The 19,786-nt window shown below is 37.0% G+C and overlaps 1 protein-coding gene across 1 annotated transcript in view; it reads left to right on the top strand.

The window, feature by feature from the left end:
• Positions 1 to 913: 913 nt before the first annotated feature.
• KIF25 (kinesin family member 25) overlaps positions 914 to 19,786 on the top strand; it is a 132,009-nt gene continuing 113,136 nt past the window's right edge. Inside the window, exons 1-2 of the mRNA XM_063441780.1 lie at positions 914 to 980; positions 17,930 to 17,995. The gene's annotated coding sequence lies outside the window, so the exon portion shown is untranslated. The remainder of the gene's footprint in view (positions 981 to 17,929; positions 17,996 to 19,786) is intronic.

The raw sequence follows: 19,786 nt of genomic DNA, 5'->3' as shown, positions 1-19,786 counted from the left end.
AGACGCTCCTGGAGCCAGGAAACTCTCTGCTGTACAGCAGCTTGGATACCAACCAGTCATTCCTCCATTCTTCAACCAGCAGCATCTGCAACACACAAGACAGAGACACCACACAGCCTGCACAAAACAGGGTAAGTGAGGATTAATTAAGATAGGCCCTAATCTAAAATGGCCACTATATATACTCCTCTAGCAAAACCCCACCTCCAGTTACTACTACACTACACCCCTTCTATGCCTGTCTCCTAGCAATGTCAAGGCTCATTCCGCTCCATTGGCTACATAAGCCTGGCAACTTCATTTATTATGTACTATAAATAGGCAGTATGGTTTCTGGAGAGACAAATTAGGAGAGAATTACATTAGTAAATCCAAGAACTTAATAGAAATTGGACAAGCTCTTTAGTAGCATCTTGTGTAAGAAAGGGGTGGATACAGGCAATGCTTAATGGGAATTGGCAGGATTTGTTGACACATTAAAATTGTGTACTTCTGGTATATGACAGATAATAGTGACATTCATTTTCTTTCCTTTTCTCCTTTAGTATCATCATTAGTGATGCGTTGAGGACACTGTTGTGTGCTGTAAATGATACTAAGGAAAAAATGAACCTTTATGGTAACGTAAAATGTCAGTTTGCTTTACAATTGGAGTGCATTGGATCAATTAATCCCCAAAATAAAGCTCTGCTTCTAAGCAAAATCATATTTAAATCTTAAGAATTCTTTATCCGTTCCCTTAACAACTGTTGTTAAGGAAGCAGAATTAACCCTTGGTATTGGACAATGACTGGTGCATCAAAGCACTGAGCCTGCATTATGATAATCCTTCACGTGGTCTTATAAGTGCTAAAAACAACAAGCAGCCTGTATCCTTTGCATGTAGAACCCCAGCTGTCAATACCAGCATGTCTCCTGCTGTCTTCAACCTGCCAGTCCTGTACCAGGAGAGAATAAAGCAGCTGGAGCAAAGATTACGAGTAGGTCTTTTAGAGGGTTATTTAGACAGAACAATTCTGTGGCAAAGTTCTAAATGTAGATAAATGACTATAGAAACCAGTAAAATATATATTCTAATTGCCCCAGAATTGTGCAAATGACCACTTTTCCATTGTGTATATATTTGTTAACATATATTGATGTATTTGTTTTTGGTACACTGTGTATATGTTGTGCTGTGTATGAAATTAGTTTTATGAAAATGTATTTGGTTCTTATGCACAGTCACATTTTCACAGATACAACTACTATAAAAAGACCAAAAAGTTAAAATATCAACTATCAATTGAAAATTCTCCTATATAATTCACAAAAATTAACTAGTGTTGGAGTTTTTGCATAGAACAAATGATAACAATTTACAATCTCTTAGAGTTTGAAGGTGAAACCGAGCATTGAAGTATCAAACATTTGCTTCCATTGGCTTTGGGTGAAATTCAAAAAATTTATATTTGTTTTGATTTGTCTAATTATACTCTGTTATGATACACTTAGCTTCTATATATGTGTAAGATAATTAGGAAAATGTTTCATAACAATGACATTTTCTATATCAATGCATGTAATAGCACTAAAAATGTCCGTCACTTCATTTGTAATGTTTTTAACCACTGCAGTATCTTAAGAATGGTCTACATTCCAACTTCCTTTTTTTTTTTTTGCTTTTTTTTATAATTCTTTCTTTTTGAGTGCAGAGTTGAGTATACATTTCGGTAATATTACATGGCATTACAGAGAGATTGACAATGTTTTGTTTACCATAGTCATGGTGTGCTGCACTTTTTTTTTCATAACAAGAGTAATATTGAAAGATATACAACAGGCTTGTCAACATTTTTGTACGTATGATAACAAGGGATAGATTTGTGTGAGTGCTTCCGAGAGGAGTTTTGAGTGTGTGGTGTCTCTAGGAGATGGGCTCTCAGGTGTGCCCTTGTGATGTGAGGGAGTGTCAGTTGAGGTTCTGCGTGGAGGGTTGCAGGGGCATCTCTTGTGAATGCCTGTGGTGTTCTGTAGGAAATCCCCGGTGTATGGGGTGTCGTTTGCCCAGTGGCTGAGATGTTGGAGTGTGTGGCTGGGTGTCGTTTGGTGCTCTGCCAGGACGTCTGGGGGGAGATTTGTGCCCTCCTTGTGATGTGTTGTGTTGCCCCTAACCAGGGGGGGCAGCGGGGGGGTTGATATGTCGGTGTGTCTCAAGATTCCCGTCTCTGTGGGTTATGGCGCTCTAATGGAGCGGTGGTCTGGAGTGTGTGTAAAAGAGAGCGAGAGAAAGAGAAATCAGGAAATAAACAAATATACATTTGAAACTTAAATAAAAACAGGTATAACGACTCGTGCTGAGTTTTAGCTCATATGTCTTTGTGCAGGTGCCATGTCCATGGGTGTTGGCCCAGTCCCCATTAGTTGCCAGTTATCAGTTGCTTGTGAGCCTCCGGCTCTCGGGACGAAGGTGGCGATGCGGGCAGGGCCCCATGTGCTCCTGGGGGTGGTCGGCTGTGGGTCCTGATGACTGTCTGTTAGTCCCAGTGCTCGGAGGAAGGGCGGTGCCCCCTCTATTGACGTAAGTGTGTGAGTGGTTCCATTGCGGGTTACCCCAAGGGTCCCTGGGGTTCCCCAGCGGTAGGGTATGGCTGCAGATCTTAGTTGAGAGGTAACTGTGTTCAGTGATTTCCGCCAGAGTAGGGTATTTTTGGTGAGGTCTTGATAAAATGTTAACGCGTGATAAATATTTTTATGAACTTTAAATGTACTCAATGTGTTTTAGGAATGTAGAAATATTATAAGTTATTATTCTAAGCATATCCAGACATTAAGGGGTCATACATAGGCATATATATTACAAACATACTGTAATTTATACACATATGGCTCTAGTCAAGAATGATGGATGGAGACTTGTGGACCCTGTTGATAATAACCTTTGACCTAGCCTTGAAAGCCTGAATTCCTTTGAAGACTCACATTTCTACAGGCAATTATTCATTACATCATGTATATAGAAGTCTTTGTGTGTGTAATTTACCAAAATAATATAACGTATGGCTTTAATCAGAGATTTGGGTTACCACCTTTCTTTCTCAGATAACCAATTATTTTAAAGAAGGCAAACCTTAGGTCTTTGTGTATACGCCCTATGTAACTGAATTTAAACATATAAAAAACCTTTTGCAGATAGAATTTGTACCAATACTTTTACCATCAAGCTTGGATAAGATCTAGAAGTGAATATACATTGTCTATTGGTCCATATGATTTTAAAAACAGACTGTTGTTATTTTCCGGATGAAATGTATATTGGAATAAATATACGGTTTTAACTGCAAGATACTCTGATTCGATTTCTTCAGAAACTGGTGTGAAAAACAAAGATCTCACGGAATGCCAATTTCCTACATTTAATGGTGGAGAATGCGGGCACCAACACCAACAACAACAACAACTTTGATTTAAGTCTGAATTATTACTGACTTAATATTTAGGTGTTCTGCTACAAGCTACAAGAAGACAAGAAGATAAGAAAATCACTGAAGAAAAGCTGAAATTGTAACTTGAAGAAAAAGCTGTACTACCCGGCTTGAAACAGGAAGAAATACAAGTGATTGAAACAGCAGGAGGGCATCCCAAAGACTTTTTTTAAACATCCCAGATCTGATGCGAAGACAGAGGTGAAGCAGGGGAGAAGACGTTCGAACGCGGCTAATGTGTATTTCCAGCGCTGGAGGAAAATAAATATATATATATATATATATATATATATATATATGAAGATAAATAATTGAGATGGACAATTTGGATCCTTTTTATCCACACTTTATTAAGTAATTTGTGACGACTTGCAGATCGAAGATTGCATTTCGGAGGATTCTCAAGAAATAACTACATACTCCAGAAAGTATTTTTCTATCAGAAAGTGGCCATATCTGTGGAGCCGAAATACTTAATGGGTATGTGTCTGTTTTAAATCATATGTAAAAAGTGCTCTCACATATATATTGTTTTGTTAAACAAATAGTTTTAACTGTTTAAGTTAATTATGGAGTGGTTGCAAAAGATTGCTGCCAAGTCTAATAGTGATCTTTCTGTAAAAGGGGTTAATCCTGAAAATATTTGGGATGATTGTTTATTGAAATTGTTAGACGGATTAAGTGAGATTGAGCACAGCAATGTATTTAAGAAGGAAAGTCAAAAAGTTGCATTACTGGCAAAGAGCTTTTTGGAAACTAATGATGCAATGAATGAATGGTGTCAACTTAAAAAGACCAGTAATTGTTATGTGTGTAGTACAACAAAACAAAAAAGAGATGTTTTGTTAAAACAACTGAAAAATGTATGTGTTGTCACAAGGACTAGTTATTTCCCTAGCCCCCCCAGCAAAACTGTGAAATCTCCTCAAAAGCTGTTAACAGAAGGGAGATTGCCCCCAAGGCTTTCTTTTGATAGTGACTTAGACTCCACGTTAACTGAAGCAAAAACTCAAATAGAAGATTCTCGGCGATTGTTGAAAAGATTTAGTGAGGATGAAGTAAGTGAAGATATTACTATAATGAAAGAGATGCTTAGGAATCAGACTGATCTGTTAGATAGAACTCACCAAACCCTGTCTCACATGTCTAAAGAGTTAGACATAAATGTTACTAATTTTGACAAATTGCAGAGACAAATTACTAATCTGGGGAATGCTACAGATATTTTGTGGAAAGCTACAAATCAGAAAGATTTGGATTTTACTTTGAAAGAGGAAAGTGAAAATGAAATAGCTCAAAGGTTAAGTTGTGAAAACGGGCAGGCGAGAAGTGAAATAGAAAATAAATTGGGAAATGTACAAGGAAAGGGTCAGTTGGATATTCTCAAATTAGCTAAATTGATTAAGGATTTGCCTAAATATGAGGAGAAGAGAGGACCTTTTTACAATATGAGTGTTTTTGAAGGTGAAATGAATAAAAGACAATTTGATGATGTGGTAGCCACAAGAGGTCTTTTGATCTGGCTGCCAACCTCATTAAGTGAATGGGTTAAAGTTAAACTCATTGATATGTTGGAAGGGAAGTCAAGTGAAAAGCCCAGAGTTGAATTGGAAGAATTGTTTCCAAATAATACACAAAGATTGCTAATGGTGGTACAGTGTGCAACTGGTGTGGAGAATTTTCAATTTTCTACTCTTGATTCATTTAAAATGGAGAAAAATGATGATATACGTGTTTGTGCTAATTTGTGGAATAAGGCATGGAATTTAATTACTGATACAGAACCGTCTGCTATGTCTAAAGAACAACATAAGCAGAGTGTTACTGAATTTGTCTCTAGAATAGCAGGGTTGCCAAATGAGATAAAATTAAGAGCTTTTGATTCACCCACAGTTGATTTTGCTGCTACTGAAATAATGAAATCTTTGCAATTGTTGCAAAAGAAAAACACAGAAACAGCTAAGATTTTTGCTTTCACAGACACACTCTTCTCTAGGGATACTTCAGCAGGTCTGGCCCCTATTAACTATGTGTCTCGTGAAGAAGGTAGAGGAAGATATGAAAATGATAATAGGAATGGTAATTTTAGAGGGAGGTCTATGAGTAAACCACAAAATTACCAAGGTACTAGAAATTATTCGGCCCCATCCCATGATAGATACTATAGGGTTAATCAGAGTAATCCTATGGTATGCTATAAATGTAACCAAGAAGGTCATGTTAAAAGATATTGTCCTAAAAATGAAGAAAAATCTTACCCAGTGAAAGGTAGAGAAAATGGCATTGTGCCAGGCTATAAGAATCAACTGAGAGTGGCAGCTGTAGAACCCGAAAATACATCTTCAAAACCCCCTCATATAGCAAATCCATATGAAGAGTGTAGACGGATGTTAAATGCCATTGAAAAGAAGGTGGAAGCAGTTACAAGTCCAGAAGTGAATTCTGCTTACCACACCTATAAATAGGGATGTGTAACCCCTAGTTGTTCTCTGGTCTATCTTACTGATATTACTCTGGGTGAAGATGGACGGCCATATATTTATGGAACACTAGAGGGGAATATAACAGAGTTTTTAGTAGACACAGGAGCTGCAGTGTCTCTAACCAACAAAAGCTTGCCTTTAAAAATTGAAGCACCAACAATTTCCCTTCTAAGCTTTAATGGAGCTCAAGCACACGCAATTCTATCCATTGATAATGACATTGAATTTGAAGGAGGTAAAATAAATTGTGACTTATGGGTCGACCTCTCCTCCCACTGTACTATTATGGGAATGGATGTTATCAATGAAAAAAAGTTGTATGTGGATTTATTGAATTTGGTTTTGTGGCAAGCTCCAGGTGAGAGCAAATCAGGTGGAGTTGTTAAACCTAATGATTTAGGATGGTATAGTCATGTCATGGCTGTAAAACAGAGTGAAGTGCCACCTTCTATACAACAAGATGATGAGTTTGTAACCTATCTCAAAGAAAAATACCCCACAGTGTGGTCTAAGTCTAAACAAGATTGTGGGAGAATGAATTTACAAGTTGTCATTGAAGGTCCAGACCCCCCTGCAGTAAAACAATATAAAATTCCAAAAGAATCAGAAGAAGGTGTGAGTCAGGTGATAGAGGCATTGGTATCTCAAGGAGTGCTGAGAGTGGGTAATTCCAAATGTAATTCCCCCATTTGGCCAATAATCAAGCCAGATGGCTCTTATCGTTTAATTGTGGACATGCGAGTGGTGAATAAGTATACCCCACCAGCAGCCCATATAGTGGCCTCCTCACCAGATATCATGGCACAAGTAGACGGCAATGCTAAGTATTTTTCTGTCCTGGATATAGCCAATGGGTTTTTCTCAATACCAGTACACCCAGATAGTCAGTATCGTTTTGCTTTTACCTTTAAAAATCATCAATATCTGTTCCAGGTGCTGCCACAGGGCTTCCACTCCTCGCCAGCTTATTTTCATAAAGCATTGGCTCAAGTATTGGAACCCCTGGGGTATGGGAGCAAGATTTTGCAATATGTTGATGATTTATTGGTTCAAACAGTTACAAGGAAAGAGCATGAGAAGATACTGTGTGATATCTGTCAAGCACTGGCAGATAATGGGTTAAAACTGAACACATTTAAAGTGCAGATCTTGAAAGAAAGTGTGGCTTTCCTAGGAGTAAATATAGATCCAGAAGGTAAAACCCCACGAACAGCAAGGGTTAAAGCGTTACAGCAATTGCCAAGGCCAATGACAGTGTCTGACCTAAGGAAATTTTTAGGTTTGGTAAATTTTAGCAGAGAATTCATCTATGATATGGCAGGGATAGCAAAACCCTTGTACAATATGCTAAAAGATAGTGCCAATACAGATAAGCTACTCTGGACAGAGGAAGCTGAAAAGAGTTGGAATCTGTTAAAAGATGCTCTTACACAAGCGCCTGTGCTAGCTGCTCCCATTGAAACAGTACCATATATTGTTCAATGTTACGCAGGTGTCTCTTCATTAATAGCAGTTTTGATGCAAAGGCAACATGGCTCCTTACGAATACTGGGATATTTTTCTAAAATCATGTCTCCAGTGGAAAGGGGAATGTTTTCCTGTGTAAAGCAGCTCATGGCTGTATTTTGGGCTTTAGAAGCCACACAACACATTGTAGGATTTGGACAGATAATTTTACAAACCCCCCATACGCCTTTAAAACTGTTACAAAATTGTCCAGATTTAGGAGTACATAGCCAGAGAGTAGCTCATTGGATATTGAAGTTACAAGATAAACCACTCAGAGTAGAAAGCAGTAAAAGATATGTTATTCCTGAATTGATAGAAATACATGGAACACCACATGATTGTCAGAAGGAATTGGAAATTGAATCCAAATCTCCTTTTGAGAAACAAGCAATACAAGGGGCTCCTTGTTTGTATGTGGATGGTACGAGATTTTATGCTGATGGATCACATCACACAGGTTATGCCATATATGACGATCAAACAAAAGAAATGCAAAGATTTAAATTGCCAGGCCATATGTCTGCTCAGAGAGCTGAGTTAGAGGCTGTAAGGAAAGCTCTTGAAATAACAGTATATGACCCAGTGAATATAATCAGTGACAGCAGCTATGTAGTTAAAGCTTTAACACTTCATCTCCCAATATGGAGAAAACGGGGGATGGTAGATTCTCAAGACAAAGCTTTAAAACATGCAGGTATTTTGACAGAACTGTTTGACTATGCAGAAAAAAAAGGTTTAACTTGTGCTATTTTGAAAGTTCAAGCACATCAAAACAGGAAAAATGGGGATGAAATGGCAGAAGGAAACAGACTTGTAGATCAGGGAGCAAAGGAAGCTGCTTTAATAGGAACGTTGCAATATTCAGAAAATATAATGATTGCAACTGTGAGTAAAAGACCAATAGCAGATCCCTTACAAGATCTGAAAGAAAATCAGAGTAAAGATGTAGCTTTCAGTAGAGAAACAATGGATTTAGATACTGAAACTGGCTTGTACGGGGTTAAACATGAGGAAACACAAACTTTTGTACCATTTGTACCGAGTGATTTATTGCAGGAGTTGATTGAATTCAATCATCGTACACTGGGGCATTTGGGTACAGAAAAACTGTTTAAGGTCCTGCAAAATAAATTTTATCATCCTAATTTGAAAAAATGGTGTATAAATATAGTGCAGGAATGTCTCATATGTGCTCAATTTAATCCCAGACCTAAAGGTCAGAAACCAAAATTGCAGAGAGTGCCTTTGGCAAAAGGACCATGGGACTCTATACAAATTGATTTTATTGGACCATTACCTATAGCTCCAGGAGGTCTAAAGTACGGATTGGTAATTGTTGATATATTCTCCAAATGGGTAGATTGTATAGCACTTACCAATTGTACGGCGTTATCAACAAGTAAAGCGCTGTGGAAATATGTATTTTCTGTATGGGGTTTTCCCAGAATCATTGAATCTGACAATGGTCCACACTTCATTGGAGAAGTACTTAAAGAAACGTGTAGATTGTTGGGGATCCAACAAAGATTTCATGTCCCATATCATCCACAGTCGGCTGGCATAGTGGAAAGAATGAATAGGACATTGAAATCTAGATTGAAAAAAATGCTTGAGGATAAAGGGAGTAGTTGGGTAACACACTTACCAGGAGTTTTAATGTCTATTCGTGCAACTCCAAACTCTAAAACGCAAGTGTCACCTCATGAGTTAATGACAGGCAGAACCATGCCAATTACTTTCCCCAATGAACCTTTTGTTCCAAGTACTTTCAAAGTTGCTGCAGAACATGCTGAATGGTTGAAAGTATTACAAGAACAGCTGCAGTCAGTTTTGAAGTTTGCTGCTTTGAATATGGCCCCTTCTGGCAAACAATGGGTTAAAGATGTAACTCAGGGGAATTATGCAGATAAATTTAAACCAGGATACAAGGTGATGGTAAAATCATTTAGAACACCAGGTCCCTGGAAAGCAGGTTGGGAAGGTCCTTATGTTATTCTAAAGAAATTAGGACAAACTGTGTTACAGGTTCAAAGAGCAAAAGTTGGTAGGAAATGTAATAAAGCAATTCTTGTGCATATTGATCAATGTAAACTCACAAATGTATAAGAATAGTAAACTGCCATCTGTTTTTCATTACAGAACCAATAATGTTTGTTCATGAACAAAGACTGTTTAATTTTAAAAAGGACAAACTATGTGGACTTTTAAAAGACACTATGGACAAAAAGACTGCTCTCATTGATGCGATTGGAGAAGACATTACTTCATGGACTAAATCAAACCGATTGGGGTTTCTTGTAAATGTAATACTGTTATTAATCATGATAATGTTAGGTACAATCAATGCCCAAGATACAGGTACACTAGATTGTGGAAGCAGAGATACCTTTACTAAATGTACAGCATTTCCATATGATTGTAAAGTGAGATATTGTAAGACTCCTGATGTTGATTATTGTGGATGCATTAATGCAGACACATCTTAGGATGCAATATCTGGTATGCTCATGTTTCATGATAACCAGGAACCATGTATGACATATCTATCAGTTGACGGACGAATTGATTTAATCATTAATATTACCAAGGATCGGACATATATAAGGCAAAATAATACTGAGAGTAGGTGTGTGGTACCTACTGGTATAGACAACACCCTTACCCTTACTATGTTTAATGTGAGAAGTATTAATGATGATGGGTTAAATTGCTACATGTACTTAATAGATACACTTGTTAATCCTTACACAAACGCTAAAGTAAAAGTACTCGAACAAACACAAGACAGCTCATTTACTTATCAAAACCCAGCTAAATGTGCAGGCCAAATCACAATGTGGCCTTGGCATCCAAAATCTAGAAAACCTGCATGGTTATGGACACCTATTTTTGTTATGAGACATACAATAAATAGGAATGGACACACTGTTTCGCTGTCATATGCATTCACGATCATGACATTTCATGATAATTGGGCTCCAGAACAAAAAATAACAGATGATTGTAATATTGTAGAACAGGAAGGGAAAGATCCCATTAGAATATACAAAGATGATGACCACAAAGTATTATTTGGAGCTTCATTTAGTATATACACATATTCATTGAACATGTCAGAATGGGACATTACACGTACATTCCCACAATGTCAGGAATATACAGTAGGAATACAACAAGATTTCTATTATTGGTTAAAACAAGACACCACTTTCTCGAGACCAGTGAATACACGAAGAAAACGTGAGTGGTATAACACAGTATTAGGTGGTTTAGGTGTAGGAGCAAGTATGTTAAATGGAGTAAATATAGAATCGTTAGCAGCTAGAATGAGTACACTAGCAGCTGCAGGTAGCAAATCGCAGGATGCTTCATTGTTATTATCTAAGATACAGATGCAAACAGTTGTCAACAACTACAGAACAGATATTTCCATTATTAAGAATCTCATTAATAAGAAGTATAATATCAGTGTAGGAATGGAAAAGATTGCAACGGATACCTCTTTAGCTTTAGGCTGTATAGCTTTACAAATGGACATCAATACAAATGCAAAAATATTCTTGCAAGCTCTTTTTAACCATCAATGGCCTTATGAAGTCCCACTTGAAGTGCCTAAATTAAGTTTTTACTACAGAGCTTTTTGGCATACACAATGGTTAGGATGTCTGGAAGACACAATAGAAAATTGTGCTTTTGCTATTTTTCTCCCTACTAGAGGATTTAATTACAACAGATTTAAATATATTGATTTGGGTAAAATAGTGAATTCCAAATGGATAAAAATGGATAATAAGCAAAATGATAAAATCCTAGTGGGAGTAAAAACTGTAGAGTACATGCTTAATATAGAAAATTGTTTGCTAAATGATGGTGATTATGTCTGCCCTTATGGTGTTAATGTTCTAGAAGAGGTATCCTGGTGCTGGGAGAATAATGACACATGTCAAATGAAATTAAATAAAATACCAATTCAGCCTGCATGGACATACAATAAAGGCATGGTATGTTGGCATCAAATAGAAGGAAAAACAGAAATACATGAGAAAAATTGTTCTGAGACAGTAAGCTTAGCACCGGGAAGTTACTGTACAAAGAGACCTGCTTTGTCAGTAACTACCAAGGATATAAGGGGTAAATATTATGATATAATACCGCCCATACTAAAAAGGACTGATTCTATTATGAGGTATGATCAACGAACTTTGTATAATGTAAGCATAGGTTACGGAGCTGATTTCTATAAGCAGTTAAAGAACAATGAAGAGTTAATACAAGTTATTGATAAAGCTGCGACTGGAGTACATAACACTTTAGTACAAATACATACAGTGCAAGGTATGATTAAAAGCATTAAACAAGACTATATTGAAGAAACCACATCCTGGTGGCAACGGTGGTTTGGGGGACAAAAGACAGGATTAGTTATGGGTATGACACACTTCATAACTCATCCTTTGGTAATATTGATAATTATCATTATGGTTTTATTCTTATTTAGTTGTTATATGTCTAAAAGAATTAATCATATGCGATCTCAACTGATGGATGTTGAATACAGATGTAAATTTCTGACCACAAAATTAAAGTCTTACAAGGAATTGGAGTAAATTATGATGCATTATATGTACATAAAGCATCAAAGGGGATCTTGATAAATATTTTTATGAACTTTAAATGTACTCAATGTGTTTTAGGAATGTAGAAATATTATAAGTTATTATTCTAAGCATATCCAGACATTAAGGGGTCATACATAGGCATATATATTACAAACATACTGTAATTTATACACATATGGCTCTAGTCAAGAATGATGGATGGAGACTTGTGGACCCTGTTGATAATAACCTTTGACCTAGCCTTGAAAGCCTGAATTCCTTTGAAGACTCACATTTCTACAGGCAATTATTCATTACATCATGTATATAGAAGTCTTTGTGTGTGTAATTTACCAAAATAATATAACGTATGGCTTTAATCAGAGATTTGGGTTACCACCTTTCTTTCTCAGATAACCAATTATTTTAAAGAAGGCAAACCTTAGGTCTTTGTGTATACGCCCTATGTAACTGAATTTAAACATATAAAAAACCTTTTGCAGATAGAATTTGTACCAATACTTTTACCATCAAGCTTGGATAAGATCTAGAAGTGAATATACATTGTCTATTGGTCCATATGATTTTAAAAACAGACTGTTGTTATTTTCCGGATGAAATGTATATTGGAATAAATATACGGTTTTAACTGCAAGATACTCTGATTCGATTTCTTCAGAAACTGGTGTGAAAAACAAAGATCTCACGGAATGCCAATTTCCTACAACGCGGAGCCTTCGAAGGTCAGAGGTGTTTTATTCCTCAGTGCCATCATGATCTGGTTCCTATCTTGTGAGGTTAAGCAGCGGAGAATGACGTCTCGTGCCACTCCAGTTGGTGTTTTAGGTGTGCCGTGACACGAAACACTCCGTCCACAACCATCTTTTTGGCTGATGTTTGGGGCAGTATGGATGCAATTAGTCTGCGTGCATAATGAGGGAGTTCCTCTGCGGTCACTGCAGCAGGGATGCCACGGATTTTTATGTGGTTCCTGCGCTGTTTGTCCTCCAGTGCTGAGATTTGGTATGTCAATTTGACTTGGGTGTTTTGCAAGTGTTGTACTGTCTCTTTAAGGGCTGAGATGTCAGTTTTGGCAGCTAATATGTCCTTTTCAGAGGTTTGCACTCTGTCATTTATGGCCTGTATGTCAGTTCTCAGTGCCCTAAGGTCGGCTGTCCAGACTTGCTGGATGTCATTAAGCAGGAGTTTTAAATCCTCCTTTGTTGTGGGAGCAGTCCCATCTGGGTTGTCAATTGGGTGCATGAGACTTGCCTGGGTGGGTGTTGTAGCTCCCAGTCCGTCTTGCGCCCGGTTTTCCTCATTCCGGTCCGCAGCAGGAGTCGGCTTAGTATGTGCTGGCTGTCTTAGCATGTCCCCTATGTCTCTGCTGTCAGCCACAGCATTAGGTTTTGGGAGCGTCGCCCCATTGCGTTTCGGTGTTCCGGTTGCGGCAGGGGGGGTTATTGGCTCCGGTCCCAGCGGGGGAGTACGGTGCTGCCGCGGAGGAGTGCTTCCAGACCCAGGCTTAGGGGTGTGCTGTAGGCCGCAGTTTTTGCCGTGGCTTGGAGTACTTTGGGTGTAGAAAAAAAGGCATCTATCGATGCGGTTTGACTCTGGGGACCCAGTTATGTTAGTGAGGGGTTCGGATGGGTTATGGTTGGATGGATATTTGGGTAGATTCGATCTGGTGTGTGGGAGCTCATGGAAATGGCGTCCGCTCGTCAGGCTTGCAGGCTCCGCCCCCTCCCACTTCCTTTTTTAATCAAAAATGTCTTTGCAAATTATATGCAGGATTATTAACTACAGTGAGAATACAAAGTATTCTTCAAATTTTAACCCCTTAACGACGAGTGACGGACGAGGTCCGTCACTCAGGGGAATGCGTTAATGACGAGTGACGGACCTCGTCCGTCACCCGTTAAAATTAACCCCAGATCGCCGCAATCGCGGCGATCGCGGGGTTAATGGTGCTCCGGTCTGCCTCTGCATTAGAGGCAGACCGGGAGCACCGGATCGGGCTGTCAGAGTACATGTGCCCGCTCTGACAGCATGCCAGAGCGGGCACATGTGCTGTGTATACTCACCTCCGCCTCCCTGCACTTCCTGGTTCTGTGTGAAGTGCAGGGAGACGGATCTTCAGTGATCCTGCCCCCTGGTGGAAAGAAAATATAGTAAAATTAAAATCCCACCCCCCTTTACCCCCCCTTTACCCATTTTAATAAAAAATTAACCCCTTCCCTGCCAATTGATCACTGACTACAGTGATCAATTGGCAGGGATTACATTTTACTAAGATCTGATTTTTTTTTTTTAACCCCTGAGGGTTAATTCTTTTTTTTTTTTAACCCTCAGGGGTTCAATTTATTTTATTAATTAATTTAAATATTTTAAAATTATAAATTTAGCTAGCTGGGGAGGGTGGAAGTTAGTGGGGAATTGGGGGATTTAGTATTACGCTAACTAGGGGTTAACGTTAAAGAAAGTTTAAAAATACGCTTTAAAAAGTTAAAAAATTAAGTTAAAAAAAAAGTTTTAATAACATTTAAGTAAAACATTTTAAAAAAATAAACCCTTTACCCAGTCCAAATAAAAATTAACCCCTTCCCTGCCAGTCGATCACTGCCTACAGTGATCAAAATACAGATCACAGTATTATACTGTTCTAATTTTTTTTTTAACCCCTGACGATTAACTTTTATTTATTTTTTAACCCTCAGGGGTTAAATTTATTTAATTAACTAATTTAAATATTGTATAATTAAATATTTTGCTAGCTGGGGTGGGTGGGAGTTATGGGAAAATGGGGAATTTACTGTTAGTGCTGCTTACTGCTAGTTAGGGGTTAACGTAAAAAAAAAGCTTAGAAAAATGTTAAATCTGTAAAAAAAAGTTTTACGAAAGTTTAGGAAACTTTAAAAAAATGAATAATCAAAACAAAAGTTTAAAAAATAGTTTTAAAAAGTAAAAAAAGTTTTAAAAAGTAAAAAAATACATTTAATAACGCTCATTACCACTACACCTGGTACAAGCTAGCGGAAAAATGATCCCACGCTAAGGTTCAAAATATGCCTTTTGAAATACCCTGGGATGTCTTCTTTAAGAAATGGTATGGCTTTATGGGGTATTTGGTTTATATAGCCTGGTAAAATACTCTAAAATGGGACATGGGCACAGCGTAAAAATTCAAAATTTGAAAAAAAATGGAATGGCTCTGTCCCAAATGTGCCCCTCCGATGTCCACATATACCTGGCAAAGGTACATACGGGGGTATTTTTGTACTCAGCAGACATAGCTGAGCAACATATGAAGTATTATACAGTTGTAGTACACATAAGGTTTGCAAAATATACTGTGCAAACTCACTTTGTGTGTCAAAAAGGCAGAAAAAACGCTTATTACCACTACACCTGGTACAAGCTAGCGGAAAAATGATCCCACGCTAAGGTTCAAAATATGCCTTTTGAAATACCCTGGGATGTCTTCTTTAAGAAATGGTATGGCTTTATGGGGTATTTGGATTATATAGCCTGGTAAAATACTCTAAAATGGGACATGGGCACAGCGTAAAAATTCAAAATTTGAAAAAAAATGGAATGGCTCTGTCCCAAATGTGCCCCTCCGATGTCCACATATACCTGGCAAAGGTACATACGGGGGTATTTTTGTACTCAGCAGACATAGCTGAGCAACATATGAAGTATTATACAGTGGTAGTACACATAAGGTTTGCAAAATATACTGTGCAAACTCACTTTGTGTGTCAAAAAGGCAGAAAAAACGCTTATTACCACTACACCTGGTACAAGCTAGCGGAAAAATGATCCCACGCTAAGGTTCAAAATATGCCTTTTGAAATACCCTGGGGTGTCTACTTTAATAAATGGTAGGCCTTTGTGGGGTAGTTTGAATTTAAAACCTGCAAAGATGCTTGGAAATTGCACATAGGCCCGGCGTCAAAATTCAAAGTTCGGTCAAAACTGATATGGCTTGGTCTCCTATATGGCACTGTAGCTTCACAAAATAGTGCCATAGACATACAATGGGGGTGTCCTTTTACTCAGAAGACTTAGCTGAGCATAATTTGGGGGGTTTGAACTTAGTGGCACACATGAAATATACAAAATGCCCAGCAAAAATGCAATCCGTATGTAAAAAATGCACAAAATTATTTTTTACCACATACTTTGGCATGTAATGGTAAAAAAATGGGGGCATGTTAAGGCACAATGTGCACCTTATGAGATACCCTGGAGTGTCTTCTTTTACAAATGGTAGGCCTTTGTGGGGTGTTTTGAACAGTAAAACTGTTATAATACCCCAAATGGAAGCATAGGCTCATTAAATCCGTCTCTCAAAATTCTACTGTGAATACTGAAAAGGACAGGTCTCCTGTATGGCACTGTAGCTTCACGAAATAGTGCCATAGACATACAATGGGGGTGTCCTTTTACTCAGAAGACTTAGCTGAGCATAATTTGGGGGGTTTGAACTTAGTGGCACACATGAAATATACAAAATGCCCAGCAAAAATGCAATCCGTATGTAAAATATGCACAAAATAATTTTTTACCACATACTTTGGCATGTAATGGTAAAAAAATGGGGGCATGTTAAGGCACAATATGCACCTTACGAGATACCCTGGAGTGTCTACTTTTACAAATGGTAGGCCTTTGTGGGTTTTTTTTGAACAGTCAAACTACTATAATACCCCAAATGGAAGCATAGGCTCATTAAATCCGTCTCTCAAAATTCTACTGTGAATACTGAAAAGGACAGGTCTCCTATATGGCACTGTAGCTTCACGAAATAGTGCCAAAGACATACAATGGGGGTACCGTTGTACTCAGCAGAAGTAACTGAACACATAATAAAACTTTGTACAGGAATAGCACACACCAAATTTACAAAATACACATGAGAAGTTCTTTGTTATAAGTTTGTGTGCGAAAACCCCCAAAAAACACAATTTTACTCCAATATTTAGCAGAGGTTGGCGGTAAAATGGCTACGTAGAAAGTGTCAAAACAACCTTAGGTAAATAGCCTGTGGTGTCTACTTTATATAAATATATACTTTTGTGTGGCAATTTTGTTTTCTTTTATGGCTATTAGGCTTACAAGACAAACATACCAAATTCTAAAATCGCTCCACATAAAAAGTTTATTTTACTCCTTGTGCTTTGTGACCTGTAACTACCAAAAAAAACTGAAAATCCCAGACACATTATATATTCTGTAATTCAGAACAACTAAATGAATTTATTTGTAATTACTTTCCTTAACCTGCACTAATTATGTACACATTATTATTGCAAAAACTGTAAAAAAAACACACAAAAATTCATTTTTTTTCATATTTCTGTATTTTTTTATAATAAATAAGCATTTATATATACATGTGTTACATCAAATTAAAGCCCTTTCTGTCCTTTAAAACACGGTATATAATATGTGTCGGTGCAATAAATTAGTAAAATGCAAATTGCAGTTGAACGCAAATAGCAAAAAATGCAAAAAATGCCGTTGTCATTAAGTGAAAGACAAGCTTCTGAAGCTCTGTCCTTAAGGGGTTAAGCCAAAATAACAGAACTAAAAAATACTTTAAGGCAGCTATACTTTTAGTTCACCTACTTTGGCTTAGTAAATAGTGATATGTGAATGGAATGAACAGTCATTATCTTGCTTAAAAGGACTGTGCTTAGGCTCCCATTAGTCCAATTAAATAAATACAGGAGAATAAATACACTAATTACATAAATTTTTTATTTATTTTTTATCCCTGTAGGATATTTTGTTTTCATGAAACTTCAGTTCAATTATTGCATTTCTGACTTAAAAATGTAATTCTTTCACTAATCAGTGTATCATATAGGTGAAAGAAGAAAGAATTACTGTACTAGAAACCGAGAATGCTATACTTCATCTACGATTGGCAGAGGTAATTACTTTTTATCAACTTTCATCTTTTCCCATGTACAGTGTAGGTTTTATTTTCCAATAATTCACAGGAATCAATAGCAATATAAGATGCCACTTGCCTATTCATGCTTTACCATCAGTTATCTAGTTCACTGCAGGATCTGACACTTCCAAAATAAATCAATCAATAAATATGACTGTTCGCAGAGTTACTGTGAATAAATAATTTATACAGACTCCAATACTCCTTTGCAATATATGTGAACACCTGTAATTTAAAGAGACACAGCTACTAGTTTATAGTTTGGATGACAACTTTGGCTCTGCTTTTACATTTTACATTATATTGTACATTAGTAAATATATTTGTTTTGTGAGGAAGTATTTTTTTTAGCATGTTTTCTCAGCTAAACATTCTTTTTTGCCAATATGTATATATAACTTTAGAAAATTATGTACTTTTTCTTTGGTTAGACATGTTATAACATTGGTTATGAAGCAGTAAGCAATGCATTAAAATGTGAAATCCCGTCTAGTTTTGAGTATCCCTTTAATAACTGAAAACTGTGTGGGTAATAGGCATTCTTTATGTTATAAATGCAAAGTGGGGGTAGGTTGTAGGGGGCAGAAGTGGAATACCCTTGAAGAAACCCAAGACAGCAGCCCAAATTCAGGACTGCTCTACCATATATTGGTCTGATGAGAGATGCACATTAAAACTGGGCCTTTTAAATAAATTAGAAATGACTTACTAAGTTTTCTTACAGTGGCCTTGATTTAATTATTTTGTATAAGCTATTCAAATGATGTAAATCTGTTAGAAAAACTATTCAATTTACAGAAGTCACCATTACAATCTATATTTATAGATAAATTGTTTAACCCCTTAGTGACCATACCGTTTTTCAATGTTCTTACCGTTAAGGACCAGGGCTGTTTTTTTACATTTCTGCGGTGTTTGTGTTTAGCTGTAATTTTCGTCTCATTTTAATTTTTGCCTTATTTACTGTACCCTTAAATATTATATACCATTTTGCTTGTCATTAAATGGTCTTTCTAAAGATACCATTATTTTCATCATATCATATAATTTACTTTAAAAAAATTATAAAATATGATGACATTTTTCTAACACTTTTTCTAACTTTGACCCCCAAAATCTGTTACGCATCTACAATCGCCAAAAACCTCCAATGCTAAATAGTTTCTAAATTTAGTTCTGAGTTTAGAAATACTCAATGTTAACATGTTCCTAGCTTTTTTTTTTTTTTTGCAATTTATAGGGCTATAACTACAAGTAGGACATTGCTGTTTAAAAATATATATTTTTTAAATGTATCAGTAGTTGTAACACTGTTATCTGTCATAAATCTCTGATTCATGCCTGAATGTGCATATTTTTTTAAAGTAGTCAACCCAGGGTATTCAATATGGGGTATGTCCAGTATTTGTTAGTAGCCACTTAGTCACAAACACTGGCCAAACACTGGCCAAAGTTGGCATTTATATTTGTTTGTGTGCTAAAAATCCCCCCAAAAAACAATTATGAATGCTAGCTTTGGCCAGTGTTTGTGACTAAGTGGCTACTAAAAAAAAACACTGAACATACACCATTTGCAATACCTTGGGTTGTCTTCTTTTGCAAATGGCATGCCATCATGGGGGTAATTCGCATTCCTGGGCTACCACACGCTCTCAAAGGCAACATAACCAATCTTGCAAATTTAGATGTGAAAAAACTGAAAATCAAGCCTTAACCCTGTAATTTTCAAAAACACTATAAAACCTGTACATGGGGGTATTGTTATAC

The sequence above is a fragment of the Pelobates fuscus genome, chromosome 2 (genome assembly GCF_036172605.1).
Source record: "Pelobates fuscus isolate aPelFus1 chromosome 2, aPelFus1.pri, whole genome shotgun sequence".
In the NCBI taxonomy this organism is placed as follows: Eukaryota; Metazoa; Chordata; class Amphibia; order Anura; family Pelobatidae; genus Pelobates; species Pelobates fuscus.
Note: the sequence above shows the minus strand (reverse complement) of the source record. Positions and strands in the feature narration are given on the sequence as shown.